Source organism: Mustela erminea, chromosome X (assembly GCF_009829155.1).
Source record: "Mustela erminea isolate mMusErm1 chromosome X, mMusErm1.Pri, whole genome shotgun sequence".
NCBI classification, from domain to species: domain Eukaryota; kingdom Metazoa; phylum Chordata; class Mammalia; order Carnivora; family Mustelidae; genus Mustela; species Mustela erminea.
In genome coordinates, this window is record NC_045635.1 from 100,120,446 (window position 1) to 100,139,126 (window position 18,681).

Genomic DNA, 18,681 nt, shown 5'->3' on the forward strand with positions numbered 1-18,681 from the left:
GTTTCTTTCTCGGCTTGGATCGTGAGGTGTGTTGTTTTGGCATGTTGTGGTTTTTTTGTCTGTCCACTTGTTAATATATAGGTTAAAAATAGTCTTTCTGGGAGAGGACCCTTATTTTTCTAGAGTGATTTCACACATTTTTGGTGAGATGCAGTAGCATTCCCTTTTCAAAGGACTGATGGGAAGGGAAGAGTGAGACCAACTTCTTATGCCAAAGAAACCAGATACGGTGTGAGGAGACTGCTCATCGACATTTAAATCCCCACCTACCGTTTTTGTTTTTAAGAACTTCGCTAGGAAGGAAATTGACTAAGTCAGAGCTGGGAGGAACTTTTGAAAAGAACCCAGCTTCTCATTATTGTATATACGGAACAAGAGGCCCAGAGAGGGTACGTAACTTGTCCAAAGTCACAGAGCACTTCAGAGTGGCTGGGGCCGATTTCTAGTCTGGAGCTCAAGTGGGAAGCAGTATCTCTTAGTGAAAGGAAAGTCGTGTGATTTTTAAAGAGTTTCTTCTATTTTTTGTTATACGGTTATTGTAAGAGAAGTTGGAAGAACTTAGTGTTTAATTTCTCTGGAGTCCTAACCACTTCAAAATGATCATTGTTAGTATTTTTGCTGTGTAATTTTCCAGATCTTTCAATGTATATGTATCCTGGCAAAAATGCTGTATTTATTAAAATTGGATCACACTGTGCATACTTCTCTGTAATGTAATTCGTAACAGATGCTTAACTTATTGTATTGAGTGAATGTACCTTCGTTAATTTAATCAGTGCCCTATGATAGACATATAAGCTTTTTCAGATGTTAAGCTCTTACAAAAGATGCTGCATTAAAGATTCTTGTTTGTACCTTTGTTGCTGAAGTTGTGTCTCTTTATTGATCGGTGTGTATTTTTGTAGGAATGTAGTGCTGTGGTGTGGGGTGGCTGTGAGCTCCGGCTCTGGAATTTACTGTGTGTCTTTACACACATCACAACACTTCTGGGCTCCACTTTCTTCATCTGTAAGTGGGAGCGGTCATACTACAGCTCAGCTGGAGGTGCTGGGAGGATTAAATGAGATAATACATGTAAAATCATTAGTTAGTGCCTAGCACATAGCAAGTCCGGAATCTGTAATAGCTGGTGTTAGTGCCTCAAGAAGATTAGTTCGTCAACACAACCCCCTTCGTTTTCTTTCTTCCTTTTCTTGATTAAAGATTTATTTATTTTATTATTTATTTACTTGACAGAGAGCACAAGCAGGGAGAGTGGAAGAAGGAAAAGCGGGCTCCCTGCTGAGCAGCAAGCTGGTTGCGGGATTCGATCGCAGGATCCCGAGATCATAACCTGAGCCAAACACAGTCACTCAACCAACTGAGCCACCCAGGCGCTGCCCCCGCCCTTGCCTTCTATTACTCTGTAAAAGAGAGTAATCAGTTTCTTTTCATAAGGAGCTTTTTAGGTATAAAACTCCAGTAGCTAAATTAATATTTCCTATTTCTAACTCAGTTTCTCCAGAGGATAAATAATAAATTTCAGTGAATTGTGGGCAGTTGAGCTACTCACCATGTTCTGGTTACAGAGTTTAATGCTAGTCAAAATGGAAAAGCATAGCTTTTCATCGAAAGTTTTTCGTTTAAGATTTTATTTAAAACAACAACAAGAAGACTCTTTATTTGACAGAGAGAGAGCAGGAGAGCACACAAGCAGGGGGAGCAGCAGAGGGGGAGGGACAAGCGGACTCCCCGCGGAGCAGAGAACCCAAAGCGGGGCTCGATCTGAGGACTCCAAGATCATGACCTGAGCTGAAGGCAGACGCTTAACCTACTGAGCCACCCAGGCGTCCCTCAGCAAAGGCTCTTGAGTAAAACTCAGCCGTTTTGTGATGAAGAGAGCCGCCTTAGACTCTTGGTCCTTTGCAAAGTGCTCAAAGCCCCGCGTATCCCATAAAAGCAGTGGGATTTCTAGGCTGTCACCTGCAAGTGTCCCGGTGCCTCAAAGAAACGGGCAGGTTTGGGGAGGCGAAAGTGAAGCAGCAACAGCCACGAGGTTCTGGAGTTTGGTGTCAGGCCAGGGCTGGTGTCCCCTGCGCACAGCGGCGGGGACCCTCTGGCACACCCTGTTGGTGTTGGGCCGCCAGTAGGCCCAGACAGCTGGAGCTTCCACAGTATCTCTTCTAAGGCGCGCAGCTCCTTCTCCAGGCTGGAGGCGGGAAGGGGCGGATAGAGGTTCCACAGTGTCTTCCCAGGTTTTAGTCTGTCCTCATGGGTTCAAGGGAATCCTTGCGGGTTCCCTTGTACAAACTGAACCCCCACCCCCCGCCCTTGACTCCTTAACTCCAGGACCAGCTGCTGTTGGCTGCGTGCTCGCCATGGGCCTTTAGGATGTTAACCTGTGGCTAGGGGCAGGTACCGTTCTACAGATGTGGCCACTGAGGCACACAGGAAGTTCAGCCAACTTGCCCAGGGTCCCACAGGGAGTAGAGAGTGGGGCTGAGCAATCTGCCTCCGTAACTCGTGGCTTCTTTCTCTGGTCCCACGGCAGGGTGGCTGGCTCAGGCATCGTGACAGTCCCCACACATGGCCCCTGTCGCCCAGCAGCCGGCATAGGCTTATTGACTGAAGGTCCCAGGTACAAAAAGGTGTGGGAGAGACCTTATTTTCACAAGAAAACAGCCTGCCCTTGCGGCAGACCGCCAAAGATAGCAATCTCTCTCTCTGCTCTCATGGGCCCTCATAAATAAATAAATAATTAGAAAGTGGCCATAATCGTAAATATAAAGCCGTGTGGCACGGTCATCTGCAAAGCTTTGTTGGACATATTCAATCCGAGAGTGTTACTGCCCGTGATGTTAGCAACTACTGCTCTCAAGGACAAACCTCCAAAGAGCCCATCGAGGATGGGTGCACAGACCTCACACTATGCCCTCTCAGCCACACCAGCACCAGAGTGTCATGAAGAGTGAGAAACTGTGGGGCCCCTGCATGGCTCAGTGGGTTAAGCCACTGCCTTCGGCTCAGGTCATGATCTCAGGGTCCTGGGATCTAGCCCTGCATTGGGCTCTCAGCTCAGCGGGGAGCCTGCTTCCCTTCCTCTCTCTCTGCCTGCCTCTCTGCCTACTTGTGATCTCTGTCTGTCAAATAAATAAATAAAATCTTAAAAAAAAAAAAAAGAATGAGAAACTGAAGGGGTACCTGGGTGGCTCAGTTGAGCGTCTGACTCTTGGTTTCTGCTCAGGTCAGGGTCTAGGGGTCATGGTCTCGGGGTCGTGAGATGGAGCCCCCCTGCCCATAGGCTCTGCACTCAGCAGAGAATCTCAGCGCTATCCCGTGAGATTCTCTGTCTCCCTCTGCCTCTTAAAAAGAGAGAGAGAGAGAGAGCACAACTTGGAAGAATTTATAAATGGAATTAATTAATGGCCAGAAATGATTAATGGATACGTCCCAGGATAAAGGTACCCAAGTAGCTGTTTAATCGAATTCCCTTGAGCCCTCAAAGGCAGGTTTGCTGACACAGCAGGCTCAGCCTCCGTCTACCTGCCCTTCTTTTTCTCTTCCCGCTCGCTAGGGCTTGTCTGTGACTGAGCCAGTGTCCCTGCACACTGGAAGAAGAACAGCAACTGCACACATTTAAACACAATTTTTATTGAAAATCTTAACAGATTCATCAAAGAGCTTTAAAGCAGGGAGGGCTTAGAACAAAGGAGAGCTATTGCTTTTAAACATTAACTAGGAACTCATGCATAGGATATGTGCAGCTATGCAGAAAGTACGTGTAGAAGAAAGATCGGCTGTAATTATCCCTGGTCCCTAGAGCCTCCTAAGAGTCCTGAGAGCTTTGTCTCCAACACCATCACTTGCGAGGGGCTGAGGCAAAGCGGAGGCTGACGTTTCAGCAAATGCCTCCAGACTCATGCCTGCAGGTTCAAAGTATATTTTCTAAAATTAACTCCACCAGGTTGAGCCATGCCACCCCGGCTAAATTTCTTTTTAAAAGGGGGCGACGATAACAGTAGTTGTGCAGGGGAAAATAGGGGCAGTGACATTCGGGTTGTCACTCGCTGGCGCCGGGGGTTGGAAGCCGTTCTCAATATTCAGGATATTAACACATCCCAGGGTACCTGTAAACACCTCTCCGAGAACCATAAAGTCCTCAAACTGGCCTGGCTCTCATTTGACACTTTTCAGTGGGGAACGAGTGGAGGGGAATATGGAAACTCTCCCTGGTCCAGGACACAGGCCTGGCGAAGGGCAAACTTGGCGCGGAGCGGAGCCCGGCAAACGCTGCGTGCCCCACGGCTGTGTCCGAAGTCCCAGGAAGGGCCCCTTGGACTGTGAGCGTTCTTGAACGCACTAAGTACTGGGCAGGGGGTTACACTTGCACCTTGACGCCAGTTTATTCGTAAAAGCATGGAGAACTTGGGACTTTCTCAAGAGGCATGTGGGGTTTCTTGTAGGGTGCATCTGAGCACCCAGAGGGCTCCGCTTTCAGCGCGTTATGGCAAAAACCCAGAGCAAGCAAGCAGCCCCCGAGCTAATCGTTTCGTCCGAATCCCTAGCCCGTCCGTGGGCTCTGCGGGCGAACGGAACCCAACCGGAGAGTCGCATCCATTAGTTACTGACTTGTCAGAGGGGAGAGGCGTGTTCTGAGCCCAAGCGGCGAGGGGGATACCGTCGCTTTGGTGCCGGGGCTGCCAGGGCCTTCTCCAGTCCTGCCTCTGGGTCTCTCTCCCTGGAGGGTCTTGGGGCGACAGCCCTGTACCGACCCGCGTGCGGCGAGGGCAGGCGGTGAGAAGTTCTCCTAACCGGTCTCCCAGGGCTCGGGGGAGGGGTGGGAAGTTTCATTCCCCACCGCGTCCCCGCCCCGTCCCCGCCCCCGGCTGGCTGGCACCACCCACCAAAGCCCCTTCCCCAAAGCGGTGCGGGACGGGAGCGGGGAGGAGTCGACTAAGCGGCGAGTTAGAAGCCCCGCGCGCGCCCCCTAGCGGCATCTCTCCTCCGGCAAACGCTGGGACTACTTCGTGGCCACGCCCCGGCCGCGTGCTCGCCCCGGCCGCGTGCTCGCCCCGGCAAGTCCCGCCCACCACACCTGCTCTCCTGGCTCTCACCCGCCGGACTCCGGCGAGACCGAGGAGTGCCGCGCGGTCAGAGCCCGAGCTCAGACTGGTGCTTTGGCTAACGTCAGGGGAGCGTCCTTCCCCTGGAGACGCGGGATGCGGGACGCCGCCGCTGCTCGCAGGTCGCAGCCCTTCCCCGCGCTCTGCCCTCTTCCTTGGCTCCTCCCGGGATCTCAGTGTAGGTAGCAGAAGAGGAGGAAATATGGTCCGAAGTGGGCCGGGTGAAGGCGGGGTGGGGAGGGCGAAGAGGCGGAGGTGGCGGCGACCCGGAGCTGGAGTTGTCCTTCCGTTCCCGAGGGACGGCAGCCCGGGGACAGGCGGCAGCTCCTGTGCCGCACCCCGTTCACCCCCTGGCAGCTATGGACGGAAAGCATTTCACGCCGCTCCAAACACTCCCACGTGTCCCCCGCCATGCGGCTGCTTCTGGAGGTGCGAGTTCTCCAGGGCTGCGGTCCTCTCTGGATCTCCTCCGGAGTCCCTCTCCCCCCGCCCCTTCTTCAGAGCCAAAAGCCACCTAGCAGGCCCAGGGCCACCAGGCGCCCCCTCCCCCAACACCGCAAGACTCCGGGGTGGGGGCAGACCCACGCGGCATCAAGGTAAATATCTTCATGCGCTGTTTAAATCCAAGTAGGGAACCGTTGGCCAGAAGCCTGTTTTGTAAATTACCTTTTATCGGAGCACGGTGAAGCAAGTACAGGATCAGGTTCTACCTCAATTTACATTTTTATAATTTTAAAATCATGAGTTATTTTTTGCAATAACTTTGATGTTTATGTTAAGTACCGCACTAAAACATGTATCCTGGTTACAGATTTCTTTGGCCCCACATTATATTTTGCGTGGGAGGCAAAAACCATCCCCCTAAAGCAAGCCTCAAACTGAATATTACAGAAAAGTGTCCTGAGGGGAGTGGCATGAAGGGGATAGAAATTTTGAAACAAGCATGAAATAACCTCCGTGTATTTAATGCCATCCACGTCTCTAAAAAGGGGGCATTGGTGGTTTTCTCCTCTCAGAAAGGAGCTTGGGATCAGCATGGATGTAAGTGAAGCCACAGTGCAAGCCAGTCAACCTCAGAACCGGGTGGGCGGCCATTCTAAAACGTGCTTTAGGACTTTTGTCATGGACATTCTCGCACTGGGTTTTATGGCTTTTTCCATGATTGGAAAATAAGTTTTCAATTCGGAGGCTTTAAGGGATAGAAAATGGGATAAATTCCAGATTATGGAAATTGCCCATTGCCAGTGGCAACATGGGTTCATAGAGGGAAAAAAATGTACAGAACCATTTTCCTACACCCATACTGTATGTAAAAAAAAAAAATTTTTTTTTCTATGAAGCGCGACACCTAACATAGAAATCCTTTGGGGTAGATGGCAGCCCTCTGTAAAGGAGTATTTCTGTCTCCTGTGCAGTCATATTGAGACCCGGTCTGACCTAGAAGTATTTACATAAATGCACTAAGGAGCTGAGTTATGAGAGTTCAACTGTACTCAATTACTTAAAATATTTAAAACTAGGCAGAACCTCTGAGCTACAATGAGGGATTTTGTAAGTATGCGGACACTGGTGCCAGGGAGTCATTTGTCCACAGAATACAGGACAGGAGTGCCTAATGTCGGCCTCATCATGTTGAGACTGATGGAGGAAGAGGGCTTCAAGTCCAAGTTCTCCTACTGTTGCTTTTAAGCATCTGATAAAGCAGTGTAGGGAGTGGCATCCCTAAATTTTGTCTAAACCACAAAGCAAAAGACCAAAACAATGCATAAACTTCCACTGACCTAAAAAGGGTGAAAATAGGGACGCCTCGGTGCCTCAGTCATTAGGCATCTGCCTTCCGCTCAGGTCAGGATCCCAGAGTCCTGGGATCTGCCCTGCATCAGCTCCCTGCTGGGCAGTAAGCCTGCTTTTCCCTGCCCCACTCCTCCTGCTTATTATGTTCCCTCTCTCACTCCCCCTGCTTGTGTTCCCTCTCTTGCTGTGTCTCTCTCTGTCAAATAAATAAAATCTTAATAAAATAAAGGGTGAAAATGGAAGTTCTAATATAGAGGTTGCAGATACCACATCAATTCAATGTTGTAAGACTACTTAAGGCCTACGTGAGTATTCTCTTGAGGATTTTCTGATGTCTTGGGACTTTTTTCCCCTTTGGCAGTACAGTTACAAACAGGTGGGTTTTACGGAATTTGTGTGGTGGACAGATGCAAGGTAGATTTGTACCTGGGTTAATTTGAAGTACTTTTTCATTTTCTCAAGCAGTGTTGACTTATTTGTAGGTCATGGGATCAAAAGGTGATTACTTGAGATGATAAAAAAGTTGTATCTAAGTATTAGCAGGGGAAAATCAGGATGACAATTTATTAGCTTTGCTGCAGAGCGTGTGTGAACGCACCATAGGAAACAAGCTGCAGAACTAGTGGTGGGGTAGTAGAGCTGAAAAGCAGCTCGAGAGAGCAGCCCACCGAGGGCTGGCCCCCTACGGCCACAGCTGGGCTCATGAGTCACGTGTGGCCAGGACTTGGGAGGCCCAGGCCTCTCTGCTTTCTCAAACAGGCAAAGCAAACTCAGAGGAAAAGAAAAAGCCTGGTGACTTGCTTTTGCTGGGTTTACATAACGGTCTGTTCATGAAGTTCTGAAAGAAGAGCCACAAGAAACAAAAAGGAAAGAAAATGTGCTCATCTACTTTCAAACTCTACAGCATGAATTCCAAGAAACTCTATATGCTTTTCCCTCTCTCTTGCAAATATAATTGACCTTTTTATGAAGCAGTATTGGGAACAGGGACCTAATACTGGCCCAGATGACAGCCCACTGTGGGCTCTGGGTGTTGATGGAGGTTTGACCACTGGTACATTTGAATCTTCCACAGATGGGCTCTGTGAAACCAGCCTTCTTTAAGATTATGTATTCATGCAGAGGAAGGATCCTAGACCCTGAATCTGAGAGCAAATGTGAGGAGTCAGGTAGGGAGAGGAGGCCCACAACATCACAGTTTATAGTTTGAAAACTTCCGGAAGGATTAAACACAATGCAAATCCCATTAATTAGGATGACAGATGCTGGGTGGACAAGGAAATCAATAGACATTTTTTTAAATTGATTTTATTGAGGCATAACCAACATATAACATCAGTTTCCGGTGTACAACATCATGATCCATATACACTGCAAAATGACTGTAGGTCTAGTTAACATCAGTCATCAGTTACAATTTTTCTTCTTGTGCTGAGAGCTTTAAGATCTACTCTCTTAGCAACTTTCAGATATGCAGTACAGTATTAACTAGTCATCATGCTGTACTTTATATCCCCATGACTTATTTTATAACCAAAACTTTGTACCTTTTGACCCTCTTCACCCATATCTCCCACTTCCCCCCACCTCTAGCAAATGCCAATCCGTTTGTTATCTAAAGCTTGGTTTCTTGTTTTGTGGGTTTTTTTTGCAGATTTATCTGAGAGAGACAGCAAACAAGCATCAATGGGAGAGGGGCAGGAGAGGGAGACAGAATCCTCAAGCAGACTCCCCACTGAGTGCAGACCCTGATGCAGGGCTTGATCCCAGGAACTGGAGCCAAAATCAAGAGTCGTCCATAAGTGACTGAGCCACCCAAGCACCTCTTGGTATTTTAGATTCCACCCATAAGGTCAGACCATATTTGTTTCTCTGACTTAACTGAGCACAACGCTCTGGAGGTCCATCCAGGATGGGCAGGGCTGCGTAGGGAGAAAAAGGAAGGGGGCTACATAACTAGGTTCATAGAACTCCCAGACGTGGAGAAATGCTGAAGCATACAAAACCATGAGTATTGTTGTTGGGAGTGAGTCAAGAAGGCAGAGGAGTAGGGGACCCTCAGTTCATCTGGTCCCTGGAATTCAGCTAGGTAATTACCAAATCATTCTGAACACCTGCAAAAACCAACTGGAGATCTGAGAAAAGAAATGCAATTCTACAACTAGACAAGAACCGCTTTTCGGAAGGCAGGAGTTACTGAGCCGTGAACCTGGGGCAATATATCAGGGATAGGCAGAGGGGAGGAAGCCTACTTAAGGAGACTACTGCGAACTATCACAAGCAGTGGAGCACAAAACCAGAGCTTGCAGAAGTCTGCTATGGTGGGGGACGTCCCTGGCTTAAAGATGCATGGGTGGCAAAGCAGGGTAGAATCCCAGGTGGGACAGTGTGGTCTCAGGATCCCCAGGATCACAAGAACAAGGGTACACGAGTGCAGCAGAGTTCCCAGGCATCAGAGCGGGGAGCTGGCTGCAAACCTTGGTTCTAGGCACTGGCTTTCTGCCTGGTGCCACCATAAACTGAGAACGGCCGCACAGTCGAGTGACCGGTCTCTGGGCAGGGGCCCAGCAAAAAGCAGAAGCGCGGCAACACCCTTCCCGACCCTGAGAGGAACGGTGCAGGTCTGCGCCACACGAGTCTGTCAAGTTTGGAGACTTGAGACTGGGTCACGTGCCTCAGATAAAAATGCTCAGTCACAGGCTGGGTGACCAGAGTGCGGTGGGAAACCGGGGAGACAAGAGGGATCGACTGCTTTTCTCTGAGAGCACAGTGAGGAATGGGGGTGCGGGCTCTCAGCTCCAGGGCTAGAGAGCGGGACGCTGCCATATTCCCCCTCCACCCGTGCCTGCTGAAAGCCTGCAGGAAGCCAAACAGCAGCACACAGTGCCGTCCGGAGCCACTTACACTGAGCGGGGCCGCTGGCGAGGGGGACGCAGTTCCACCCAGGCAAGGACACCCGAGCATCAGCGCAACAGGCCCCTCCCCCAGAACACCAGCAGGAACTTCCGGCTAACACCGGGTTTACTGATCCCAGAGACCGCAGAACTTCAGCTGTCAGGGAAAGCAGTATATAGCATTCGTGGTTTTTTCTTATTATTCTTTAGTCTTTCAATTTTTTTTTCTTTTAAGCTATTATTTTTTCAATTCTTTATTATTTTTTAATTTATATATATGTATTATAATATATGTGTCTGTGTGTGTGTGTGTGTGTGTGTATTTTGGGGGGGGAATTCCTTTCATTGTATTTTATTTTTGTACATTTATTAGTTTTTCTTTTTTTCCCATTTTGGGATCTACTTTCCCTTAACAAACAGATCAAAATACACCCAGGACCTAGTTTATTGTTTTGCTCTGTTCTACTTCTTGTTTGCTTTTTCTTATTTTGTTTTGTTTGTGTTTTCTTCTGGTTTGTTTTTTTCTGGTAGTGTTATTCTTTTTGTCTTTTCTCTCTTCCTTCTGTTCTTTTCTGGACATGATGACAAGTCAGAGAAACTCACCCTAAAGAACAGGAGGAAATACTCACTGCCAGGGATTTAATCAATATAAATACAAGTAAGACGTCAGAACTAGAATTCAAAACAACAATTATAAAGGTACTAGCGGGGCTTGAAAACAGCACAGAAGACACTAGAGAATCCCTTATGGTAGAAATAAAATAACTAAAATCTAATCAGGCTGAAATTTAAAAAGCCCTTACTGAGATGCAGTCAAAAAGGGAGGCTCTGGGGCACCTGGGTGGCTCAGTGGGTTGAGCCTCTGCCTTTGGCTCAGGTCGTGATCTCAGGATCCTGGGATCGAGCCCCGCATCGGGCTCTCTGCTCAGTGGGGAGACTGCTTCCCTCTCTCTCTGCCTGCCTCTCTGCCTACTTGTGATCTCTCTCTGTGTGTCAAATAAATAAATAAAATCTTTTAAAAAAAAAAAGGAGGGGGGAGGCTCTAACACCAAGGAAATATGGGGCAAAAGAGAGAGTGATACGGAAGACAAAATGATGGAAAATAAAGTAGGTGAGAAAAAAAGAGAAAAGCACCTACTGGATCATGAAGGGAGACTTCAAGAAATCAGCGATAGCCTAAACGCAAAATAAGATCTGGATAATAGGGGTCCCAGAAAATGAAGACTGGGGCAGAAGGTTTATTTGAACAAATTATAGTTGAGAACTTCCCTAATCTGGGGAAGGAAACAGGCATTCAAGTCCAGGAGGCACATAGAAACCCCCTCAAAATCAATAAAAATAGGTCAACACCCCAACATATAACAGTGCAAATTTCAGAGATAGAAAGTCCTGATCTCTCTCTCTCTGCCTGCCTCTCTGCCTACTTGTGATCTCTCTCTGTCAAATATAAAAAAAAAAAAAAAATCTTAAAAAAAAAAAAAATCTTAAAAAAAATAAGAAAGTCCTGAAAGCAACTAGGGACAAGAGGTCTATAACTGACAAGGGTAAGAGCATTAGACAGGCAGCAAACCTGTACACAGAGACCTGGCAGGCCAGAAAGGACTGGCAGGATATATTCAGGGTGCTGAGTGGAAAAAATATGCAGCCAAGAAGACTTTGTCCAGCAAGCCTGTCATTCAAAAGAGAGTTCCCAGGACACACAATAACTAAAGGAATTCATGAACACTAAATAAGCCCTGTAATAAATATTAAAGGGGATCCTTTGAGTGAAGAGAGAGCCCAAAAGTAACAAAGACCAGAAAGGAACAGAGAAAATCTACAGAAACAGCCACTTCGCAGTAATACAATGGAACTAAATTCCTATCTTTCAATAATTACTCTGAATGTAAATCAGCTAAATGCTCCAATCAAAACATAAAGCGTGGGCGCCTGGGTGGCTCAGTGGGTTACGCCGCTGCCTTCGGCTCAGGTCATGATCTCAGGGTCCTGGGATCGAGTCCCGCATCGGGTTCTCTGCTCCGCGGGGAGCCTGCTTCCTCCTCTCTCTCTCTCTCTGCCTGCCTCTCTGCCTACTTGTGATCTCTCTGTGTCAAATGAATAAATAAAATCTTTAAAAAAAAAAACATAAAGGGTATCAGATTGGATTAAAAAAAAAAAAAAACAAGACCCAGGGGTACCTAGGTGGCTCAGTTATTTAAACATCTGCCTTTGACTCAGGTCATGATCTCTGGGTCCTGGGATCGAGCCCTGCATTGGGCTCCCTGCTCAGCGGGGAGCCTGCTTCTCCCTCTTGCTCTGGCCCTTCCCCCTCACCCTGCTCTCTCTCTCAAATAAATAAATAAAATCTTAAAAAAATAAGACCCATCAGTCCACAAGAGACTCATTTTAAACCCAAAGACACCTCCAGATTAAAAGTGTGGGGTGAAGAACCATTTACCATGCTAATGGATATCAAAAGAAAGCTGGGGTGGCAATTCTAACAAACCAGATTTTAAATCAAAGACTGTTAAAAAGAGATGCAGGAGGACACTATATCATAATAAAAAGGTCTATTCAATAAGAAGATCTCATTTCTGCCCCTAACTTGAGAGTAGCCAAATATATAAACTAATAGATAACAAAATTAAAGAAACACATTGATAATAATACAATAATAGTAAGGGACTTTCACACTCCACTGAGCAATGGAGAGATGATCTAAACAGAAGATCCTTGCTAAACAGCAAGGAAGCAACAGCTTTAAATGACACTGGACCAGATGGACTTTACAGATATATCAGCACATTCCATCCTAAAACAAGAGAATACTCATTCGTCTCGAGTGCACATGGAACATTCTCCAAAACGGATCACATTCTGGGTCACAAATCAGGTCTCAACCAGTACAAAAAGACTAAGATTATACCATGCATATTTTCAGGCCACAAGGTGGCTTTAAGTTCAAGGTGCTTTAAACCTTGAACTCAATCACAAGAGGAAATTTGGAAGGAACACAAATACATGGAGGCTAAAGAGCCTCCTACTAAAGAATGAATGGGTCAACTAGGAAATTAAAGAAGAATTGAAAAAATACATGGAAACAAATGAAGATGAAAACACGATAGTTCAGAACCTCTGGGAAGCAGCACAAGAGGTATTAGGAGGGGAAGTATATAGCAATGCAGGCCTTTCTCAAGAAGCAAGAAAAGGCTCAAATGTGTAAGCTAAAGGTGTAAGCTAAACTTACCTCTAAACGAGCTAAAAAAGAACAGCAAATAAAGCCTAAATCCAGCAGAAGAGAAATAATAAAAATTAGATCAGAAATCAATGATAGAGAAACGAAAAAAAATAGATCAACAAAACTAGAAGCTGGTTGTTTGAATTAGCATGATAAATCCCTAGCCAGACTTATCAAAAAGAAAAGAGAAAGGACCCAAATAAATAAAACCATGAATGAGGGGCACCTGGGTGGCTCAGTCTGTTAAACATCTGCCTTCGGCTCAGATCATGATCCCAGGGTCCTGGATCTTGTGCGACTTGATCCCCACATCCGGCTCTCTGCTCAGTGGGGAGGCTGCTTCTTCCTCTACCTCTGCCTGCTGCTCTGCCTACTTGTGCTCTCTCTCTCTGTCAAATAAAATAAAATAAAATAAAATCTTTAAAAAAAATAAAATCATGAATGAGAGAGAAGAGATGACAATCAACACCTAAGAAATACAAATATAAGACAATATGATGAGCAATTGTATGCCAACAAATTAGGCAATCTGGAAGAAACAGATGCATTCCTAGAAACACATAAACTACCAAAACTGAAACAGAAAACCCGAACACACCCATAACCAGCCAAGGAATTGAAATCTGCAATCAAAAATCTCCTAACAAAGAGTCCAGAGCTGGATGGCCTCCCAGTGGAATTCTACCAAACATTTAAAGAAAATTAATACTGGGGTGCCGGGGTAGCTCAGTCAGTTAAGCATCTGCCTTCAGCTCAGGTTATGATCCCAGGGGCCTGGGACTGAGCCCTGCATTGGGCTCCCTGCTCAGTGGGAAGTCTGCTTCTGCTTCTCCCTCTCACCCTCCACCCCTGTGCTCAATGCTCACTCTCTCTCATTCTCTTTCTCTCAAACAAATAAAGTCCTAAAAAAAAAAAAGAACTAATACCTATTCTTCTGAAACTGTTTCAAAAAATAGAAATGAGGGGCAAGTGAGTGGCTCAATTGGTTAAACGTCTGTCTTCAGCTCAGGTCATGATCTCAGGGTCCTGGGATCAAGCCCCACACTGGGCTCTCTGCTCAGCGGGACATATGCTTCTCCCTCTCCCTGCCACTCCCCCTGCTTGTGCCCTTTCTCTCACTCTCAAATAAATAAAATTTTTAAAAAAAGGAAATGGAAGGAAAACTTCCAAACTTGTTCTATGAGGCCAATATAACCTTGATCCCAAAACCAGAGACCCCACCAAAAAGGAGAATTACAAACCAATATCCCTGATGAACATGGATGCAAAAATTCTCATCAAGATACGAACTAATTGAATACAGCAGTACATTAAAAGGATTAGTCACCATGACCAAGTGGGCTGCAAGGGTGGTTCAACATCTGCAAACCATTCCATGTGACACACTACATTAATAAAATAAAGGACAAGAACCATATGATCCTCTCAATAGAAGCAGAAAAAGCACTTGACAAAGTACAGTGTCCTTTCTTGATCAAAACTCTTCACAGTGTAGGGATAGAGGGTACTCTATCTACATACTCAATATCATCACAGCCATCTATGAAAAACCCAGAGCAAATACCATTCTCTATGGAGAAAACTGAGAGCTTTTCTCCTAAGATCAGGAACATGACAGGGATGTCCATTCTCACCACTGTTGTTCAACATAGTACTGAAAATCCTAGCCTCAGTAAACAGACCAAAAAAAAGAAAAAAGAAATAAGAGGCATCTAAAATTGGCAAAGAAGTCAAACTTACACTTATTGCAGATGTCACGATACTCTATGTTGTAACCCCAAAAGACTCACCCCAAAATTGCTAGAACTGATATAGGAATTCAGCAAATTTGCAGGATATAAAATCAATGCACATAAAATAATGTGCACATCAACGCACATAAAATTAATGCTGCATTTCTCTACACTAACAATGTAGCAAAGGAAAGAGAAATCAAAGAATCGATCCCATTTACAACTGCACCAAAAACCATAAAATGCCTAGGAATAAACCTAACCAAAGAGGTAAAAAATCCGTACTCTAGAAACTATAGAACACTTGTGAAAGAAATTGAGGAAGACACAAAGAAGTGGAAAAACATTCCATGCTCATGGATTGGAAGAACAAACATCATTAAAATGTCTCTACTACCCAAAGCAATGTACACATTCAACGCAATCCCTATCAAAATACCATCAGCATTTTTCAGAGCTGGAACAAGCAATCCTTAAATCTGTATGGAACCAGAAAGACCCTGAATAGCCAGAGGAATGTTCAGAAAGAAAACCAAAGCCGGAGGCATCACAATTCCGGGGTTCAAGCTCTATTACAAATCTGTAATCATCAAGATCTCACGGTACTGGCACAAAGCAGACACACAGATCAATGGAACAGAACAGAGAACCCAGGAATGGACCCTGAACTCTTTGGTCAACTGATCTTTGACAAAGCAGGGAAGAATGTCCGATGGAAAAAAGACAGCCTCTTCAACAAATGGTGCTGGGAAAATTGGACAGCCACATGCAGAAGAATGAAAGTGGACCATTTCCTTATACCACACACAAAAATAGACTCAAAATGGATGAAAGACCTAAATGTGAGACAGGAATCCACAAAACCCCTGAGGAGAACACAGGCAGCAACCTCTTCGATCTCAGCCACAGCAACTTCTTGCTTGACATTGTCTCCAAAGGCAAGAGAAACAAAAGCAAAAATGACTACTGGGACTTCATCAAGATAAAAAGATTCTGGGGGCGCTTGGGTGGCTCAGTGCATTAAAGCCTCTGCCTTCGGCTCAGGTCATGATCCCAGGGTCCTGGGATCAGGCCCGGCATCGGGCTCTCTGCTCAGTGGGGAGCCTGCTTCGTCCTCTCTCTCTGCCTGCTTCTCTGCCTACTTGTGATATCCATCTGTCAAATAAATAAATAAAAATCTTTAAAAAAAAGATTCTGCACAGCAAAGGAAACAGTCAACAAAACTAAAAGGCAACCTACAGGATGGTAGAAGATATTGACAAATGCCTTATCAGATAAAGGGCTAGTACCCCAAATCTATAAAGAACATATCAAACTCAACACCCAAAGAATAAAGAATCCCATCAAGAAATGGGCAGGGATGCCTGGGTGGCTCCGTGGGTTAAAGCCTCTGCCTTCGGCTCAGGTCATGATCCCGGGTTCCTGGGATAGAGCCCCGAGTCAGGCTCTCTGCTCAGCAGGGAGCCTGCTTCCCCCTCTCTCTCTGCCTGCCTCTCTGCCTACTTGTGATCTCTGTCAAATAAACAAATAAAATCCTTAAAAAAAAGAAATGGGCAGAAGACATCCAAATGACCAACAGACACATGGAAAAATGCTCAACATCATTTGGCATCAGGGAAATACAAATCAAACCCACAATGAGATACCACCTCACACCAGTCAGAATGGCTAAAATTAACAAGCCAGGAAACAACAGATGTTGGCGAGGATGTGGAGAGGGGAACCCTCCTACACTGTTGGTGGGAATGCAAGCTGGTGCAGCCACTCTGGAAAACAGCATGGAGGCTCCTCACAAAGTTAAAAATAGAGCTACCTTACAATTCAGCAATCGCACTACTGGGTATTTTCCCCAAAGATACAAATGCAGTGATCCGAAGGGGCACCTGCACCCCAATGTTTATAGCAGCAATGTCCGTAATAGCCACAATATGAAAAGAGCCCAGATGTCCACTGACAAATGAATGGAGAAAGAAAATGTGGCATACACATACAACAGAGTATGACTTCAGCCATCAAGAAGAATGAAATCTTGCCATTTCAAGTGACATGGATGAAACTAGAGGGTATTATGCTAATTAAAATAAGTCAATCAGAAAAAGACAAATACCATATGATTTCACTCTTATGTGTAATTTAAAGAACAAAACAGATGAACATTGGGGAAGGGAAGGAAAAATAAAAATAAGTATAGGAGTAAAACAGAGAGGGAGACAAATCACAAGAGACTCTTAACCATAGAATAAACTGAGGGTTGCCGGCAGGGGAGATGGAGTGCAACGGGGTAACTGGGTGAGGGGCATTAAGGAGGACACTTGATGTAATGAACACTGGGTGTTGTGTGTAAGTGATGAATCACTAAACCTACCTCTGAAACTAGCAATACACTGTATGTTAATTAAATTGAATTTAAATTTTAAAAAGATAGGGAAACATCTTTTCCTAATATAGGAAACCTAAGATAGGAAAACATCTCATCCTTAATGATGTTCAAAAGGGAACATCTCATTCTCCCACTCCCCCTGCTTGTGTTCCCTCTCTCTCTCTCTCTGTCAAATGAATAAATAAAACCTTTAAAAAAATAGAACATTAAAAGTGGGAGAATAAAAGCAAAGCAATAGGCCTAGACCAGAGCTTGGCACATAGTTCACGCTCACTAAGTGTGAGCTGAATGGAGGGAGTGCAGTATGAACTTTCCTAAGATATTTCAGCAACAATGAAAAAGCTTCTCCTCCATTGTGGTTTAAAATCTCAATAGCATACAAATTGGTATGCTGTGTTTTTCTATTAAGACATTAACTATTCAATATACCAAACAAATCCCTCTTTTCTAACTGAAGGTTTGGTTTAAGAATAGGAGGGCCAAGTGTTGGAGACATCAGAAAGTCTTAATTCTCAGAAATACGACTCCCATCGCCGTGGGTCATGCTGTCATCATAATCTCAGATGGACCCTATAATGTCATTTGTGTCCTGGAACCCAAATGGAGATGGGTTATTCTGGTGTCCCTGTGGCCCAGAACACCCAGGGCTAATCTACTGGGTGAGATAATGGTATTGTAGTTAAGTAGGAAAATGTCTTTTTTTTTTAAAGACCTGCATATAGAGATATTTAGCATCAAAGTATATTTATAATTTACTTTGGCTACCTTAGCAAAAAACTCATATTTGAAACAACTATGTCAAAATGCTAACAAATGTCTAACCTGAGTGGTAAGTATATGGTATTACTTATACTATCCCCTTTGCTTTCCCGAGTATTTTCATAATGAAAAGAAAAATACCTTATGTGTTTGGGGTCAGGAACATTCAGTCTAAAAGAGGAGACAGAGGTAAAGAAATAATCGGAATCTGGAGTGATACAGGGAAGCATGGGGGTGCTCTGGGCGTACAGAGAAGTCTCATAAGCAGGCCAGCTTGCTTGGGAAGGGTGCTTCAGGAATGGTGACTCTTAAGCTAGTTCTTTTACAAATCAATCTTACTGGGGCACCTAGGTGACTCAGTCGGTCGGTTAAGTGTCTGCCTTCAGCTCAGGTCATGATCCTGGGGTCCTGGGATTGAGCCCTACATCGGGTTCCCTGCTTAGTTGGGAGCCTGCTTCTCCCTCTGCCTCTGCCTGCTGCTCCCCCTGCTCATGCTCACTCACTCTCTCTGTCAAATAACTAAAATCTTTAAAAAAAAAATCATTTCTTTTGGGGCACCTGGGTCGCTCAGTTTGTTAAGTGTCAGCCTTTGGCTCAGGTCCTGATCCCAGAGTTCTGGAATTGAGCTCCATGTTGGGCTCCCCTGCTCAGCGAGGAGCCTGCTTCTCCCTCTGCCTGCTGCTCCCCCTGTTTGCATGCTCTCTCAATCAAATAAATAAATAAAATTTTTTTTAAAAAGTAAAAATAAAACAAAATCAGTTTTATTACGAAAGTACTGCATGCCCACTGTTGAGGAGAGTAA